At 44.8% G+C, this 16,217-nt stretch overlaps 1 long non-coding RNA gene across 10 annotated transcripts in view; it reads left to right on the plus strand.

Annotated features, from left to right (window-relative positions):
* Positions 1–13,598, plus strand: part of LOC125417818 (uncharacterized) — a 96,227-nt gene extending 82,629 nt beyond the window's left edge. For 6 of the 10 annotated variants that reach the window (XR_015737023.1, XR_015737022.1, XR_015737020.1 and 3 more), the window contains one exon: positions 882–2,087. This is a non-coding gene — a long non-coding RNA (uncharacterized LOC125417818). Of the gene's footprint in view, positions 1–881; positions 2,088–3,652; positions 3,801–5,545; positions 5,654–8,395; positions 8,448–13,484 lie in introns of those variants that run through there. The other 4 variants (XR_015737016.1, XR_015737018.1, XR_015737019.1 and 1 more) reach the window with 4 other exon arrangements.
* The last annotated feature ends 2,619 nt before the right edge of the window (positions 13,599–16,217 follow it).

Raw genomic sequence — 16,217 nt, forward strand, 5'->3', positions numbered from 1 at the left:
GGAGCATGGCCTTGTTGGAGAAAGTGTGTCACTGGGGTGGACTTTGAGGTTTCAAAAGCCCATATAGGCCCAGCCCCACTTCAGCCCCTGCCTGCGGATCAAAATGTAGCCCTCAGCTACTTCTCCAGCCCTGTGCCTGCCGTGCCTGCAGTCTGTACCCTGCTCTTCCCCCATGATGACTAGGGATTAAACCTCTGAGACTGTAAGCAAGCAGCAATTAAATGCTTTCTGATAATAGTTGTCAAGGTCATGCATGGTGTTTCTTTACAGCAATAGACCAGTGACTAAGATCTACCCTTTGTCAACTTGGCACTTAGATGCATCTCATTAAGCCACGCTAATCACCAAATGAGTACAGTAAAGAGGGCAGCTGTTCCCCTAACCTGACACAGCAGTCTCTGCCCAGAAGAGGTCAAGTGTTTGAGCCTGCTGACTTTCCCCCTTGCTATCCCACAACTTAAACAGTAAGGTCAGCAATATTTAAATACTGAGAGAGGGCCGGGAGCTCAAGTCTTGCTGGCTTGGAGCTTGCTAAGTCAACTATGTTGGTCTCAAACTCACAGAGATCCACCTAGCTCTGCCTTTTGAGTGCTGAAAATATATTTTTAGGTTTGTTTACTTTACATGTATGGTACATGTCTGTGTGTACACCACATGCATGCCTGGTGCCCACGCAGGTCAGAAGAAGGTGACCCGATCCCACGGAACTGTAGTTGTAACTGGCCGTGAGCCACCATGTGGGTGCTGGGATCTGAACCCAGGTCCTCTGAATGAGTAGTCAGCACACTTAACCACTCATCTATCTCTCCAGGCCCTGCAAAAAAAATGTTTTCAGCTTTAGGAACTTTATTTTCCTTCCACCTTTTCCTTTCTTTGCGCAGGTGTCTGCAGAACAGCTCAGGATCGCTCAGTGGTGACTCCAACTCATCAGTGGCCTGCCCTGTGGTAGCTGCTGACCAACCCTCAGGCTGGCTGGGCACTCAGGTCTTCAGTAGGGAACTGCTGGGTGGGTACAGAGGGCACCTGCACACCCTCAGAGCAGGCTGTCTCCTCTGGTTGAGCAGCAGTGACCTCAGGAGCCCTAAAATCCCGCCTTTGTCCCAGTTTTCTCAGCAGCAGCCTGATCCTCCTCTGGGTCTCTGTAGGTCAGGCATAACATCCCATGGGTGCTCACTCATGCCGAGAACTTCCCAGGCCAGCATCCGCTTCAGACCCACCGAGTGAGTACCCACTGGGTGAGTGTTGCATGGGCTAGCAATGTCCACATACTACAGAGGCAAGTCTGCATTACACAGAGTCAGTGGTAGGCAGGTTGGTGTAAGATGCCTTATGAGGAGCTGGGGAGGGTCAGTTCTGGGATCAGTCATCACTAGACTTAGTGACTTCCAGTGATTTCCTGGAGGCTGCTTGGATTTGGACTTCTAGTGATTTCCTGGAGGCTGCTTGGATTTGGTTACTGAAGACCCGTGATGTAAAGCGGTCAGCAATTTGAGTAGCTCCAGTGGCGGCAGCAAACTTCAGCACGGCTCGCTGGCCAGTGTCCCTGGAGGAGATGATGCTGACATGAGCAGGGATCTCAATGGCGGCAAGAGCCTGAGCTGCCGGCAACAGCTTCTCCCGGGTCCTCCCCAGATTTATGATGTAGATGCCATCACTTTTCCTTTTGTAGATGAACTGCTCCATCTGAAAGTCGAGGTTAGCCGAGCGGTGGTGGCACACGCCTTTAATCCCAGCACTTGGGAGGCAGAGGCAGGTGGATCTCTGTGAGTTCGAGGCCAGCCTGGGCTACAAGAGCTAGCTCCAGGACAGGCTCCAAAGCTACAGAGAAACCCTGTCTCGAAAAACAAAAACAAAAACAAAAAAGAAAGAAAAAGAAAAGAAAGTCAAGGTTGGTGCCACCTAAGTGGGTTCCTATGACAAGGAATTTGAGGACATCCTTCTCCTTCATCTTCAGGACATCAAGAGCTCTGAACATTGTGTAAGTGTCCCTTTAAGTTACAATGGAAAACAAAACAATGCCATAGGGACCTGTCCTTGGGTAGTGTGGAAAAGGTGGAAAAGAAAATAAAGAAAAATATGTATATGTATTCCTTGTCCATTTCTTAAAAACAACAACAAAAAAAACAACAAAAAAACAAAAACAAAAACAGCGCCATAGGGACCTGTCCCTGGGCAATGTAGGGAAGGTGGGGAAAAAAGAAAAATGTCTACGTGTGTGCTCTTAAACTCTGAGCCATCTCTCCAGCTCCTCCTTGTCCGTTTCTTTTTTTAAAGTTTTAAATTTTTATTTTAATGTGCATGTACATGTCGGTGTGCTCATGTGTGCGCACACATATAGAGGCCAGAGGACAAGCGCAGTCATTCCCTCCAGCAACGCCTCTCATGCCTGGGGCTCACCGATTACTCTTCCCCGTCACTGGAGCACAAGCGTGTTTTGAGCCGCGATACCAGCCGGCATTCTAACAACAGATGCTGGCCCTAGAACTCAGGTCCTCAGGCTTGCAAGAAAGTACTCCACTGCCTGAGCATCTCCCCAACCCCCTTTGCCCAGTTCTACATTGGTTGTTTTTTTCGGGGGGGGGGCGGTAATTGAGTTTCTGGAATTCTCTATCTACTCTGGATATAAATCCCTCACCAGGTATGATTTGCAGATAGTTTCTTCCATTCTATGGGTTGCCTTTCTATTAGAGAGTGTATTTCTACCCTACAAAAAAGTGCTTGTTTTTCTTATCTTCCTTCCTTTTTTTTTTTTTTTTTTTTTTTTTTTTCAAGACAGGGTTTCTTTGTATAACAGGCCTGGCTGTTCTGGAACTCACTCTGTAGACCAGGCTGGCCTCAAACTCAGAGATTCTTCTACCTCTGCCTCGTGAGTGCTAGGATTAAAAGCATGTGACACCATGCCTGGCACCATTTCCTTTTTTAAACGTTTTTTTTTATTGCCAGGTGGTGGTGATGCACACCTTTAGTTCCAGCACTCAGGAGGTAGAGACAGGTGAATCTCTGAGTTTGAGGCCAGCCTGGTCTACAGAGTGAGTTCTAGGACAGCCAGGGCTACACAGAGAAACCCTGTCTCAAAATAAGGAAGGAAAGAAGGAAGGAAGGAAGGAAGGAAGGAAGGAAGGACGGAAGGAAGGACGGAAGGAAGGACGGACAGATGGAAGGAAGAAAGGAAGAAAGGAAGAAAGGAAGAAAAACAAAAGAAAAAGAAAGAAAAGGTCACTGACTATGTACAAGGGAGACAGACAAGAGCTGGAGCAGGGGTCCATTTCTGGGACCCTGTGCCTTAGCTTCATTGCTGTTCGCATGTTGGATGATTTTGAACAGGTTCCTGGGCCTCTTGGTGTCCTTGTTTCTCCCGTTGATCAATGAAGGAATCAGGCAGGGTCTTGAATTTAGCTCCTAGACTGCTGGGGGCCAAGTGGCTCAAGGACAGAAGAGAAAAGTAAGTTCTGTGTTCTTGGGGTCGTGAGGGACCCGCTATGAAGGATGAGAGGAGCAGGCAGAGAAAGGAAGCAGAGCCTCCCTTGTCCAGGCAGCAAGGGCTGCCTTCCAGGCTGATGTTTTAAGTTCAGCTGCTTAGAAATCCCACCATGCCTGCCCTGGAGGAAAAAGTGGCCTGTCTCCCTGTCTATGCTTTTGCTGCCACCTGCAGGCCGAGCCCTGTAGCAACCACCGTCTTGAGTCCATTCGGCAAGCAAACCCAATGCACAGACAACTCCTGTTCAGCTGCTCAAGAGGATCTGGACTTCCGGACACAAGTGATGCTGCTGACTCAGCCTCCCAGATAGCTGGGACTTCAGGTGTGTACCACCCTGCCTGGCTTCTTCCTGTTTAAACATTATCTATTGACAATCTATTGTGTGCACAGATTGAGGCCAGATGGCACTGGGAAAACATCAGAAAGCTATCTCTCTCAGTTAATGATTGGGGGAGGGTGGGAAGAGACAGATGCAAAAGGCAGATAGCAGCGGGACTGCTGTTCCCTGGGCTTTACAGGAGACCTCATTCCCTGCTTCTTCCAGCTTCTGATGGTTGCCAGCCTTTGTTGATATGTGGCTTCACTATTGCCACCTCTGGCTCCATGATCACGCTGCCTTCTCCTCTGGGTGTGTCGTCTAGTGTTCCATCACTCTACCTCCACTTTTGGGTTGTTTTGTTTTGTTTTGTTGTTGGTTGTGTTTTTGAGTCAGGGTTTCTCTGTGTAATTGTCCTGACTGTCCTGGAACTCACTCTGTAGACCAGGCTGGCCTCGAACTCACAGAGATTCGCCTGCCTCTGCCTCCCGAGTGCTGGGATTAAAGGCGTGTGCCACCACTACCTGGCCCCTACCTCCCTCTTGTAAGAACACTGTGGCAGGGAGACTAGACAGATGGCTCAATGGTTCAGAGAATTTGCTGCTCCTGCAGAGGACCTGGGTTCAGCACCTACATGGCTGCTCTCAACTGTCTATAACTCCAGTCCAGGGGAGCCAGTGCCCTCTTCTGACTTCTGTAGGCTTGTATGTAGCATAATACATGGTGCAACACATCCATGCAGGCAAATGCTTATACACATAAAATAAATTTTAAAATTAAAAAAGAAAACACTGTAGGGGATGGTTCTGAAGCTCAGTGCTAGAGTGCTTGCCTAGCATACTGAAGACCCTGGGTGTCGCCCCTGCCCCAGACACATGCAGAATAAAACAAAGAGAATAATTATGGCCCAGTGGTGGTGGCACATGCCTTTAATCCCAGCATTCAGGAGGCAGAGGCAGGCGGATTTCTATGAGTTTGAGGTCAGCCTGGTCTATAAGAGCTAGTTCCAGGACAGACACCAAAACTACAGAGAAACCCTGTCTTGAAAAAAAAAGCAAAACAAAACAAAAAAATCCACACACATCTATTTGGGGGCTTGAGAGATGGCTCAGAGGTTAAGAGCACTGGCTGGTCTTCCAGAGGTCCTGAGTTCAATTCCCAGCAACCACATGGTGACTCACAACCTCCCTAATGAGATTTGGTGCTCTCTTCTGGCCTGCAGACAAACATACAGGCAGAACACTGTATACATAATAAATAAATCTTTAAAAAGAGGGAAAGCATATAATAATTTTAAAAAAAATAATTATGATTTCATTTAGGACCCATCCAGATGATAGTTCTAGATATTGAATGTCAAAAAAAATTAAATTAATATGTATGAGTGTTTTGCCTACGTGTGTGCCTGTACACTACATGCATGTCTGATACCTCTAGAGGCCAGAAAGTGGCTGAGATAGGAGGGTCATGAGTTGAAGGACAGCCTGTGATAGCAAGAGAGAGCTCTAAATTAGATAGCCTGGATCATAGAGAGTCTGTCTTGAGAATGAAACAAAATACCTCTTATGGGTACCTTGTGAACTTTAGCTACACGATACAGTGTATATAGTGTGATACTCTAGACAGTGATCGTGGGTAAGGGTAGGGAGCATGCCTAGCATACGCTCAAGTCCTTGTACTGCCAAAAATTCATTTATCATTAACATATGACTAGCATGTGCTTATTAGGATACTATTAATGTGCTATTCAGCTATGAAGAAGAATGAAATGGAATACTATTCAACTATAAAATGAGTGAACCCATGTCCCTTGCAGCAAAATGGATGGACCTGGAGGTCATTATGCCAGAGAAAGAAAGGTAAGTGTCACATGCTCTTTCTCATATGTGAATACGGGAGCTAATGCATGCTTTATTTGAAAATTCTTATTACTAGGAGGATGGCTCCATTGTTTTATGGGAGCTGTTTGTTTGATTTTGAGATGGGGGGTTCTCACTGTGTAGCCCTGGCTGGCCTGTAACTTACTATGTAGACCAGGCTGGCCTTAAACTCAGAGAGATCTGCCTGCCTCTGCCTCCCAAGTGCTGGGATTAAATAAACACACTCCCATGTCTGGTCTAAATAAAGCCCAATTGTTATGTGGTATTCTAAGTCATTAATACTATCATTTATAACTTTATTTTTTAATTTACTTATTATGTATACAATGTTCTGTCTGCATGTATGCCTGCCCACCAAAAGCGGGCACCAGATCTCATAGATGGCTGTGAGCCACCATGTGGTTGTTGGGAATTGAACTCAGGACCTCTGGCAGAGCAGCCAGTGCTCTTAACCTCTGAGCCATCTCTCCAGTCCCCATTTGTAACTTTAAAATTGTTATTATGTCCATATGTGGGTATGGGCAATTGTGCCATGACATATATGTGACGGTCAGAGGGCAACTCTGTGGAGTGGGTTCTCCTCCCCTTCCACATTTACGTGGCTTCTGGAAATAGAAGTCGGGTTCTCAGGCTTTCATAGCAGGAGTTTGGACCTCCTGTGCCATTTCCCCTGCCTTACCATTCGGAGTGCTAAGGTGAGGAAATAGTCGCCAGTCATATGCAGGCTGTACAGTTGGGGAAGGTCAGGTGGCAACTAGGGCTCTGGGTGTCAAGGCAGTATGAAGTCGCTGGGGGCTTGTTAGGGAGACACTTGCCAAAGAGCCATTAGGCCATACCCAGCATTGAAGACGATGGGTGTGATTTCTGAGCCTCTGGGTGGAATTAGAGAGACATGGAGCCATACTCCTCTGAGCTTTCCTTGCAGAGAGATCAGCTGGTAGAAAACGAAGAGCCAGAGACCCTCAGGGTGGCTGCAGTGTCCCACGCTCTCAGGAAGGAAGGCTACCCAGCAGTGGACTTGGGCATTGTGGGAGAGCCCGTGACCTATCCAGAGGGGCAACCATGCTACATGCCGACCAGTGTCATTGTCCAGGTGTAGATACCTAGGAGCAAAGCAGAAGCCACTGAAATCTAGACTCTTTTTCTACTTTTCTTAAGGCACTAGAGACTGAACCTAGGGCCTCAAGCATGATAGCATGTGGGGAAAACATTTTCTCTTCGTTTTTTTGTGAGACAGAGTTTCTCTGTGCGGCCCTGGCAGTCCTGGAACTCACTCTACTCCCATACCCAATTTTAGGAGATGCTGGGTATCAAACTCAGGGCTTCCTACACACTAGGATGTTTTCTTTTTTTAAAAAAAGATTTATTTATTTATTATGTATACGTGCATGCCAGAAGAGGTCACCAAGTATCATTACACACTAGGCAAACATTCTATCAACTGGGCTGCATCCCAGGTCTTGTTTTAAGGCTGGCCTTGGTCCTCCTGCTCCTGCCTCAGCCTCCTGAGTGCTGTGGTTACAGATGGGCACCACGTATGCCAGGCTGCTAATTAAATACTTTTGAAAACTTTTTTTGCAGCCAGTAGACAAGAGCATAGACACCATAGAAGAGCATCTCTAGTAAATAGGTGAGAGATCTTCACCTTCAATCCTCATCAAGGAAAAGAGAAGCCAAATTACAAAGAGGAACTGCATGTAATACTAGATGAGTAAAACAATAATAAGATTAATTATTATTTTAATAATGCACACTTTCATCAGTGGCCTCAGGAAGGAATCAGTCTCAATGTATTGGATGTTCTCAAGAGCCTCCTGGTGGACAGGTGTGGTGGTGCATGCCTTGCAGTCCTAGTAATCAGAAAGTGGAGGAGGGAGGATCAAGAGTTCGAGGCCAGTCCGAACATATCACAGGGCCTTCTTTTTTAAAATATTTATTTATTTATTTATTTATTTATTTATTTATTTATTTATTTATTTATTTATTTATTTATTTATTATGTATACAATATTCTGTCTGCAGGCCAGAAGAGGGCACCAGATCTCATTACAGATGGCTGTGAGCCACCATGTGGTTGTTGGGAATTGAACTCAGGACCTTTGGAAGAGCAGGCAATGCTCTTAACCACTGAGTCATCTCTCTAGCCCATCACAGGGCCTTCTTAAGGAATACCCTCTACCACTGGGCTGGGCGGTGGTGGCACATGCCTTTAATCCCATGCACCACCACTGCCCAGCTCACAGGAACACCATCCACTTCCTTTTAGGCAGGGTCTCTCACTATCTTGGAGCTCATAAATTAAGTTGGACTGGCTAGCTGACAGGTCTCAGGGACCCTCCTGTCTGCCTCCCCAGCACTGGGATCGCACATGTATGCTCCTATAGCCCTATTTTACCATGGCTTCTGAAGCTTCTACCCGGGTCCTCTTGCTGGCTGGGAAAGTACTTTATCAACTATGCTATCTCTCTACGCTTTCTCTGTTTGAGATGTAATCTCACTATGTAGCCATGGTTGGCCTGGAACTCACTTTGTAGACCAAGCTGGCTTTGAACTCATGGACATTTGCCTGCCTCTGCCTCCCAGGTGCCGGGATTAAAGGTGTGCATTGTCATGTCTGGTCTTACTTTTCACTTTTTAACTTTTTAAAATTTAGCATACAAATATGCTAAAATATCATGCTATGACATTTTCATATATTAGGTATAGTTTCATTTCTTACAGTGCTGTGGTTGGAGCCAGAGCCTTCTGAATGCAGAGCAGGTACTCCTCTATGAACTACATCTTCAATAGGTATATATTACAGGTGAAACTTATTTTAATTCTGTGCTTGTGAGTGTGTGTGGAGCCTAGAGTCACTTGGTAGAGTGTTGCATTAGCTTTCCCTGGAGAGACATAAAAAGGCATCCAATAACCCCAGATGGGCACCAATGACAAACTAAAGTATGATTTCCCCAAAGTCCTTTTTTTTTTCCAGACAGGGTTTCTCTGTGTCACAATCCTAGCTGTCTTGGAACTCACTTGTAGACCAGGCTGGCCTTGAACTCACAAGAGCTCCTCTGCCTCTCAAGTACTGGGATTAAAGGTGTATGCCACCACCACCACCCGGCTGTTTCCCCCAAAGTCCAATTTGGGAGACCAATGAGTTTGTTTGGCTTACTTACAGAGCATGGGTGGGGGCTTGCAGGAGTGCGGCTGACTTTAAATCAGGAGCATCACAGTAAAGGTCCACTTAATGGGTGGCTACCTCATGGAAGCTGCATGTGGTGCTTTAAATACATATGGCCCCCTTTAAATACATATGGTGCATTTAAATACATGTGGACTTGAAGGTTTCACATGCTCAAAATATGCCCTGTGTGGTAGACACTTCACTTTCTGTTGCCTGGGGATCCAGATGTAGAAATCCCAGCTATCTCTCCAGTACCACGTCTGTCTTCATACTGCCATGCTTCCTGCCATGGTGATAATGGACTAAACCCCTGAACTGGAAGCCAGCTCCAACTAAATGTTTTCCATTATAAAAATTGCCCTGGTCATAGTGTCTCTTCACAGCAATAGAAACCCTAAGACACTGCATCATGGAGTTCTGTTTTGTTGTTTTGTCTTTGAGACAGGGTCTCACTGTAGTTCTGGCTAGCCTGGAACTCACCATGTAAATCAAACTGGTCTCAACTCAAATTCAAATTATATATGTATATATATATGTATATATATATATATATATATATATCAAAAAGTTTGTATCTGTCAGTCACAGGATGTTAGGTTAGACACAGAGGTGAATTCAAGTCCAGCCTGGGCTATAAGAGCTAGTTCCAGGACAGGCTCCAAAAGCTACAGAGAAACCCTGTCTCCAAAAACCAAAAACCAAAAACCAAAAACCAAAAAAAAAAAAAGAAAAAGAAGTCAGAGGCTATAAATTAGACAGAGAACAAAGGGGAGGGGGTACATAGGAGGAGTTGAAGAGAGGAAAGGGGAAAACAATGTAATTATATTTTAATTTCATATTTTTTCTAAATATTTTAAATTTAAAAACTTGAAATGGAAAGTAATAGGACAGGACACTTAACATCCTTCTCTTGTTTCTATATATGTACATATTCATGTACATGTACATGCATGCACATGTGCATACAGTGCCTGTGGCTAAGAACCACTGGTTTAGGGTATTGAAGTGTTGGAACAGTCTGGGAATCTTTGTTTGAGTTTGTGTTATCCAGTTTTGAGTCAGTAAAGTACAGTATAATCTACCTGTTGATGTGCCTATTATGGTTTGGATGTGGTGTATCCCCCAAAAGTTCACATGAAGTAATGGAACTTTTAGATCTGAAGCCTAGCCAGGCAGTGGTTGCACAAACCTTTAATCCCTGTACTCTGGAGGCAGAGGCAAGGATCTCTGACTCAAGGCCAGACTGGTGGGTGTACAAATTGAGTTTCAGGACAGCCAAGGCTACACAGAGAAACCCTGTCTTGAAAAACAAACAGACAAGAATCTGAAGCCTAATGGAAGGAGGGTACTTGGGCCTTCGAGTTCCACCCTTGTGCATAGCCTATTGAGTGCTGTCTCACAGATGTGGATCTTGTCTGGTAACCATGGTTATAAAAAAACGAACTGCTGCACTCGGTGCTACAGTGCTTGCCTAAAGTGCACAGATCTTGGGTTTGATCTTCAGCAGCACAAAGAGAAGTGCAAAAATATGTCCCAGGCATGGGGCTTGTTATCCCAGTACCTGAGAGGTGGAGGCAGAAGGATTGTGTATTTGGGGCCATTCTGGTGAGGTCCAGACTGGGCTATGTAGGGAGACCAGGAGGAGGAGGGGCAGGGAGGTGATGGGTAGGATTGGCACACACTCGTATTACTAGCACTAAGGAACCTGGAGCAGGATGAGCCCACCTTTTATGGTTGTCGGTTGTTGTTGTATTTCTGAATATGATATCTATGTTTGTGAATTTTGTCAAGAATATATGTTCTCTTACCTATTTTTGTATATTTCAAGCCAGGAGGATTCTGTTTGGTGTTGACTGTTACAGTTTATGTGTTCATCTCAGGGAGTGAGGGTTAAAAGGGGTCTATGTCTGTATATTCCAGGCATTCAGATCTCTGGTCTGCTTGGGCAGATCTGAGTTCTGCTGCGAATTGAACCAAGGGCCTCAAACATTCTAGGCAAGTACTCTATCACTGAGCTATACCCCAGGCCCCTATGGGCTTCATCCTGTTCATCCTGGGATATATATATATATATATATAATTGGACTTGAGATCTCTGATCTATATGTGGGTTTCCCTGGTTTATATGGATGCTGATGTGTTCTTAAGGACATCCCACATGGTGAAAGCCCCAATCTGTTTGCTGATGTGGGTCTCAGAGCGTAAGGTCTCTTCCTTGAGTGATATCTGTGGTCTCTGGGGCTATGATCTGAAATGGAGCTATATCCAAAATGGAAATTCTTTGCCTTTGGTGGTTAACGGTGTGAATCTAATGTTTCCTAGTAAACGAGAGCTCTGATATGTTTGAGTTTTCCCAGGATGTGAGTTCTCTGCTGTTTCGAAGATGTATCACAGCTGTCTGTGATAATACATCCCAGAGTTTAGCCCCAGATCGCTGACAGCTACATACTTGTTATGGTTTAATATGAAATATTTCACACAGGCTCATGTACTAAACCCTTGGTCTCCAGTTGGTATCAGTATTTGTGTGGGGCGGGTGCTGGAGGAGAGATGGAAACTTGGCAGCTGGATCCTAGCTAGACTTAGTAGGTCACTAAGGGCATAGCTTCAAAGGGACTAGTCTCTAGTCCCTTTCTTTCTCTCTGCTTCCTGTCTACTCTTAGATAAGACACTGTGCCATTCCCTCTTTACCATGGTGAACTAAAACCCTGAAACATTCAATCAGAATATCTTTTATTACATTGTTTTTCACAAGCATATGGGATTTTTATTTTTATGCTTACACGTATAATTGTCTGGTTTATTATTTCATAAGACATGTATATCCCAGTTATGAGATTTATTATTTTGGTGTGGGAGGTTCTTCTGTTTGTGTGTTGCTTTCATTGGTTGGATAAAGAGACTGCCTTGGCCTTTTCATAGGGCAGTCCTTAAATGGGCAGAGTAGACAGAACAGAATGCTGGGAAGAAGGGAAGTTTGGCAGACGCCATGAATCTCTGGCCTGAGATGGATGTAGGTTAGAATCTCTCCCGGTAAACCACAACATCATGGTGACATACAGATTATTAGAAATGGGTTGAATCAAGATGTGAGAGTTAGCCAATAAGAGGCTAGAAATAATGGGCCAGGAAGTGTTTAAATGAATACAGTTTCCATGTGATTATTTCGGATATAAGCTAGCTGGACAGCCGGGACGAAAAGCAGGCCCACTCCTCTCTCTTACATTATTTGGTAAGACATGTATATCCCAGTTAGGAGATTTCTGAGTTCTCTGTATGTGACTGTGCCAGAACGAAGGCCCATGATCTGTTTACAAGTGTATTTCTATGCTGGCTAGCTTTATGTCAGCTTGAAGTAAGATAGAGTCACTGGGGGGGGGGCTCGTTTGAAAAAGATGCCTCCGTGAGGTCAGGCTGTAAGGTATTTTCTTAAATAGTGATTGATGAGGGAGGGCCCAGCCCATTGTAGGTGGTCCTGGGTTTTATAACAAAGCAGGCTGAGCAAGTCATATGGAATCAAACCAGTAAGCAGCTCCTCTCCATGGCCTCTGCATTAGCTTCTGCCTCTAGGTTCCTGTCCTGACTTCCTTCAGTGATGAACAGTGATATGGAAGTGTCAGCCAAGTAAACCTTTTCCTCCCCAAATTGCTTTTAGTCCTGGTGTTTTATCACAGCGATAGAAACCCTAAGTAAGACAGCATCCTAGAACTGCTATTCTCACCTCCTTGTGGGTATGGATCCCAGGATTTCTTGTTTTGTTTTGTGATAGAGGAGGGTTATCTGTCTATTGTTACTTTCATTGGTTAATAAAGAGACTGCCTTGGCCTTTTTGATAGGCCAGCCCTTAAGTGGGTAGAGTAGACAGAACAGAATTGTGGGAGAAAGAAAGCAGAGGCAGACAGTCGCCATGACTCTCCTCTCCAAGACAGCTGCAGGTTAGAATCCTCCTGGTAAGCCACCACCTCGTGGTGCTACACAGATTACTAGAAATGGGTTAGATCAATATGTAAGAGTTAGCCAATAAGAGGCTACAGATAATGGGCCAGGCAGTGTTTAAAAGAATACAGTTTCCATGTAATTATTTCGGGTAAAGGTAGCGGGATCTGGATGGCGGGAATGCAGCCCACCGCTCCTTCTACAGTTTTGTTTTGTTTTGTTTTACAAAATAAGGTTTCTCTTTGTGACAGCCCTGACTGTCCTGGAACTAGCTGGCCTTGAACTCACAAAGATCTGCCTCCCTCTGAATCCCGAGTGCTAGGATTAAAGGTGTGAGCCACCACCACCACCTGTCATATCCCAAGATTTTAAGTTGCTTTAATTATTCTGTTTGTATTTATCAAGATGTGAGGCCTCTAATATGGTGTGGGTTTTTTTTCATGATAATAAGGTGTCTAATCTACTCATACCATAGGACTTGAGGCTTGTTTAAAATTTGTGGTCTAGGGGTGTGTAGGCTCTGAGGTTCATCCCTTTGGTGGTTTGAATAAAAATGCCCCCAATCCATAGGGAGTGGCACTTTTGGGAGATGTGGAGTAGGTATGGCTTTGTTGGAGTAAGTGTGTCACTAGGGGTTGGGGTGGGTTTTGAGGTCTCAGATACTAAGCCAGACCCAGTGTTTCTGTCTTTTCCTGCTGCCTACAGATCAAGATGTAGAACTTCAGCTTCTTTTCCAGCACTGTGTCTGCCTGCACGCCGCCAGGCTTCCCACCATGCTCCCTGCTATGAGGAGAATGGACTGAACCTCTGAAACTGTAAGCCATCCCAATTAAATGTTTCCTTTGTAAGAGTTTCTGTGGTCATGGTGTCTCTTCACAGCTAACAAAGATAATCCCTAATACTATAAAACAAAGCAAAACACCCCCTCAAGACAAAAAAAAAAACACTTTTTGAGGGCATGAAGCCTGTTCTGTTTTCAGGCACATGTCCTGACGACGCAGATGTCTCTGGTCTCTTTAGATGCACATCAGATGGAAGGTTTTTCATCACTTTCTTGCTGTGGGACCCAGGAGAGGCTCTTGAGCTCTTTCTATTTTATGCTCAGCACTTTAGGTCTCTGAGCTTTATGGAGGCATATGTTATACGATGCTGAGTCATTGTGTGTGTACATCTCTGCTCTACCAACTTAAGGCCCCCTGACTTGCATATTGAACTCATTGTTGGTTTCTGCCTTTGGTAGATCTGGCATCAGCTGTAACCAGGTCAGCCTTGATGAGTAGAAGTCCTTGTTGTTGAGCCCATGCATAAGCCTCATCTCTGCCACCATAGCTACTTTGTTCATCAGCCAATGAGAGGAATGGCTGGGGAAAGAGGCTGACTGTCCATAGAATGGGTTGTCCTGTCTACTTGATTACTGAACTCCTCCTCAGCTGAAGTCACCTTTGGATGAGCATTTACACGGGACACAAGTATCTTCATATCCTTTGCCCATTCAGAGAGATCTCTCCACATACTTCTTACCCAGACGTCTTTCTCATCAACTTTCCAATCATGCTGCTGCTGCTGCTGCTGCTGCTGCTGCTGCTGCTGCTGCTGCTGCTTCTGCTGCTTCTCCTCCTCCTCCTCATCCTCCTTCTTTTTTGGTTTTTCGAGACAGGCTTTCTCTGTAGCTTTGGAGCCTGTCCTGGAACTAGCTCATGTAGACCAGCCTGGCCTCGAACTCACAGAGATTCACCTGCCTCTGCCTCCCAAGTGCTGAGATTAAAGGCATGTGTACCACCACCACCCAGCTCCAATCATGCTTCTAAGTCCCTGATCATCCAATCTGTCCATTGGCTACAGTCAGTGAATCAGCGAAAAATTACACATCTGGCCATTTCTCCTTCCACACAAAATGTAGGAACTGGAATTTTGCCCACTGTGACGATCCCCTTCTTTAGTGTCCTGCAGGGCTGTTTCTGAAAGGGCTGAAATGGTACTTGTCCACTTCTGGGCAGTACTTGCATACCATACAGGACCACTCTCTTTTTAAGTTTTTATTATTTTTACTTTATGTGCATGTGTAAATGATTGAATGTATGTATATACATACATACATACATACATATATACATATATATGTGTACCATGTGCATGCCTGGTACCCTTGAGGTCAGAACTGGACTCAGAGGTGGTTGCTAACCACCATATGGAGTACTGGGAACCGAACCTAGGTCCTCTGCAAGAGCAGTAGATACTTTTAGCCTTTGAACCATCTCTTCAGCCCCACCACCCCCAGGACCATTCTTTTCTTTTTTTTAAGATACGGTTTCTCTGTGTAACAGTCCTAACTGTCCTGGAACTAGCTCTTGTAAACCACATTGGTCTTGAATGCACAGAGATCTGCCGGCCTCTGCCTCTCAAGTGCTGGAATTAAAGGTGTGCACCATCACTACCCAGCAAGGACCATGCTTAAACCAGGCCTTGGTCTTCTTTTCCTTAATCTGTCATAGGGCACACTCCATGAGTTCATAGGTGCATACGTGGGGACAGAAGGCATTGTAATGGGAGTAGAAACCATACTCGTTCTTACCAAAAGCAATCTACAGATTCAATGCAATGCCCATCAAAATCCCAGCAAAATTCTTCACAGACCTCGAAAGAACGATACTCAACTTCATTTGGAAAAGCAAAAAACCCAGGATAGCCAAAACAATCCTGTACAATAAAAGAACTTCTGGAGGCATCACAATCCCTGACTTCAAACTCTACTACAGAGCTACAGTACTGAAAACAGCCTGGTACTGGCATAAGAACAGACAGGAGGACCAATGGAACTGAATAGATGCCCCGGATATCAATCTACACATCTTCGAACACCTACCTGATCTTTGATAAAGAAGCAAAAAATATCAAATGGAAAAAAGAAAGCATATTTAACAAGTGGTGCTGGCATAACTGGATATCAACATGTAGAAGAATGAAAATAGACCCATATCTACAACCATGCACAAAACTCAAGTCCAAAGGGATCAAAGACCTCAACATAAAGCCAGCCACACTGAACCTTATAGAAGAGAAAGTGGGAAGTACACTTGAAAACATTGGCACAGGGAACCACTTCCTAAATATGACCCCAGCAGCACAGACACTTGAAAGAAACAATTAATAAATGGGACCTCCTGAAACTGAAAAGCTTCTATAAAGCAAAGGACACGGTCAACAAGACAAAACGACAGCCTACAGAATGGGAAAAGATCTTCACTAACCCCACATCAGACAGAGGTCTGATCTCCAAAATATACAAAGAACTCAAGAAATTGGACACCAAAAGATCACACAATCCAATAAAAAAAATGGAGTACAGACTTAAACAGAGAACTCACAACAGAAGAATCTAAAATGGCTGAAAGACACTAAAGGAAATGTTCAACATCCTTAATCATCAGAGAAATGCAA

Source organism: Myodes glareolus, chromosome X, assembly GCF_982192425.1.
Source record: "Myodes glareolus chromosome X, mMyoGla1.1, whole genome shotgun sequence".
In the NCBI taxonomy this organism is placed as follows: domain Eukaryota; kingdom Metazoa; phylum Chordata; class Mammalia; order Rodentia; family Cricetidae; genus Myodes; species Myodes glareolus.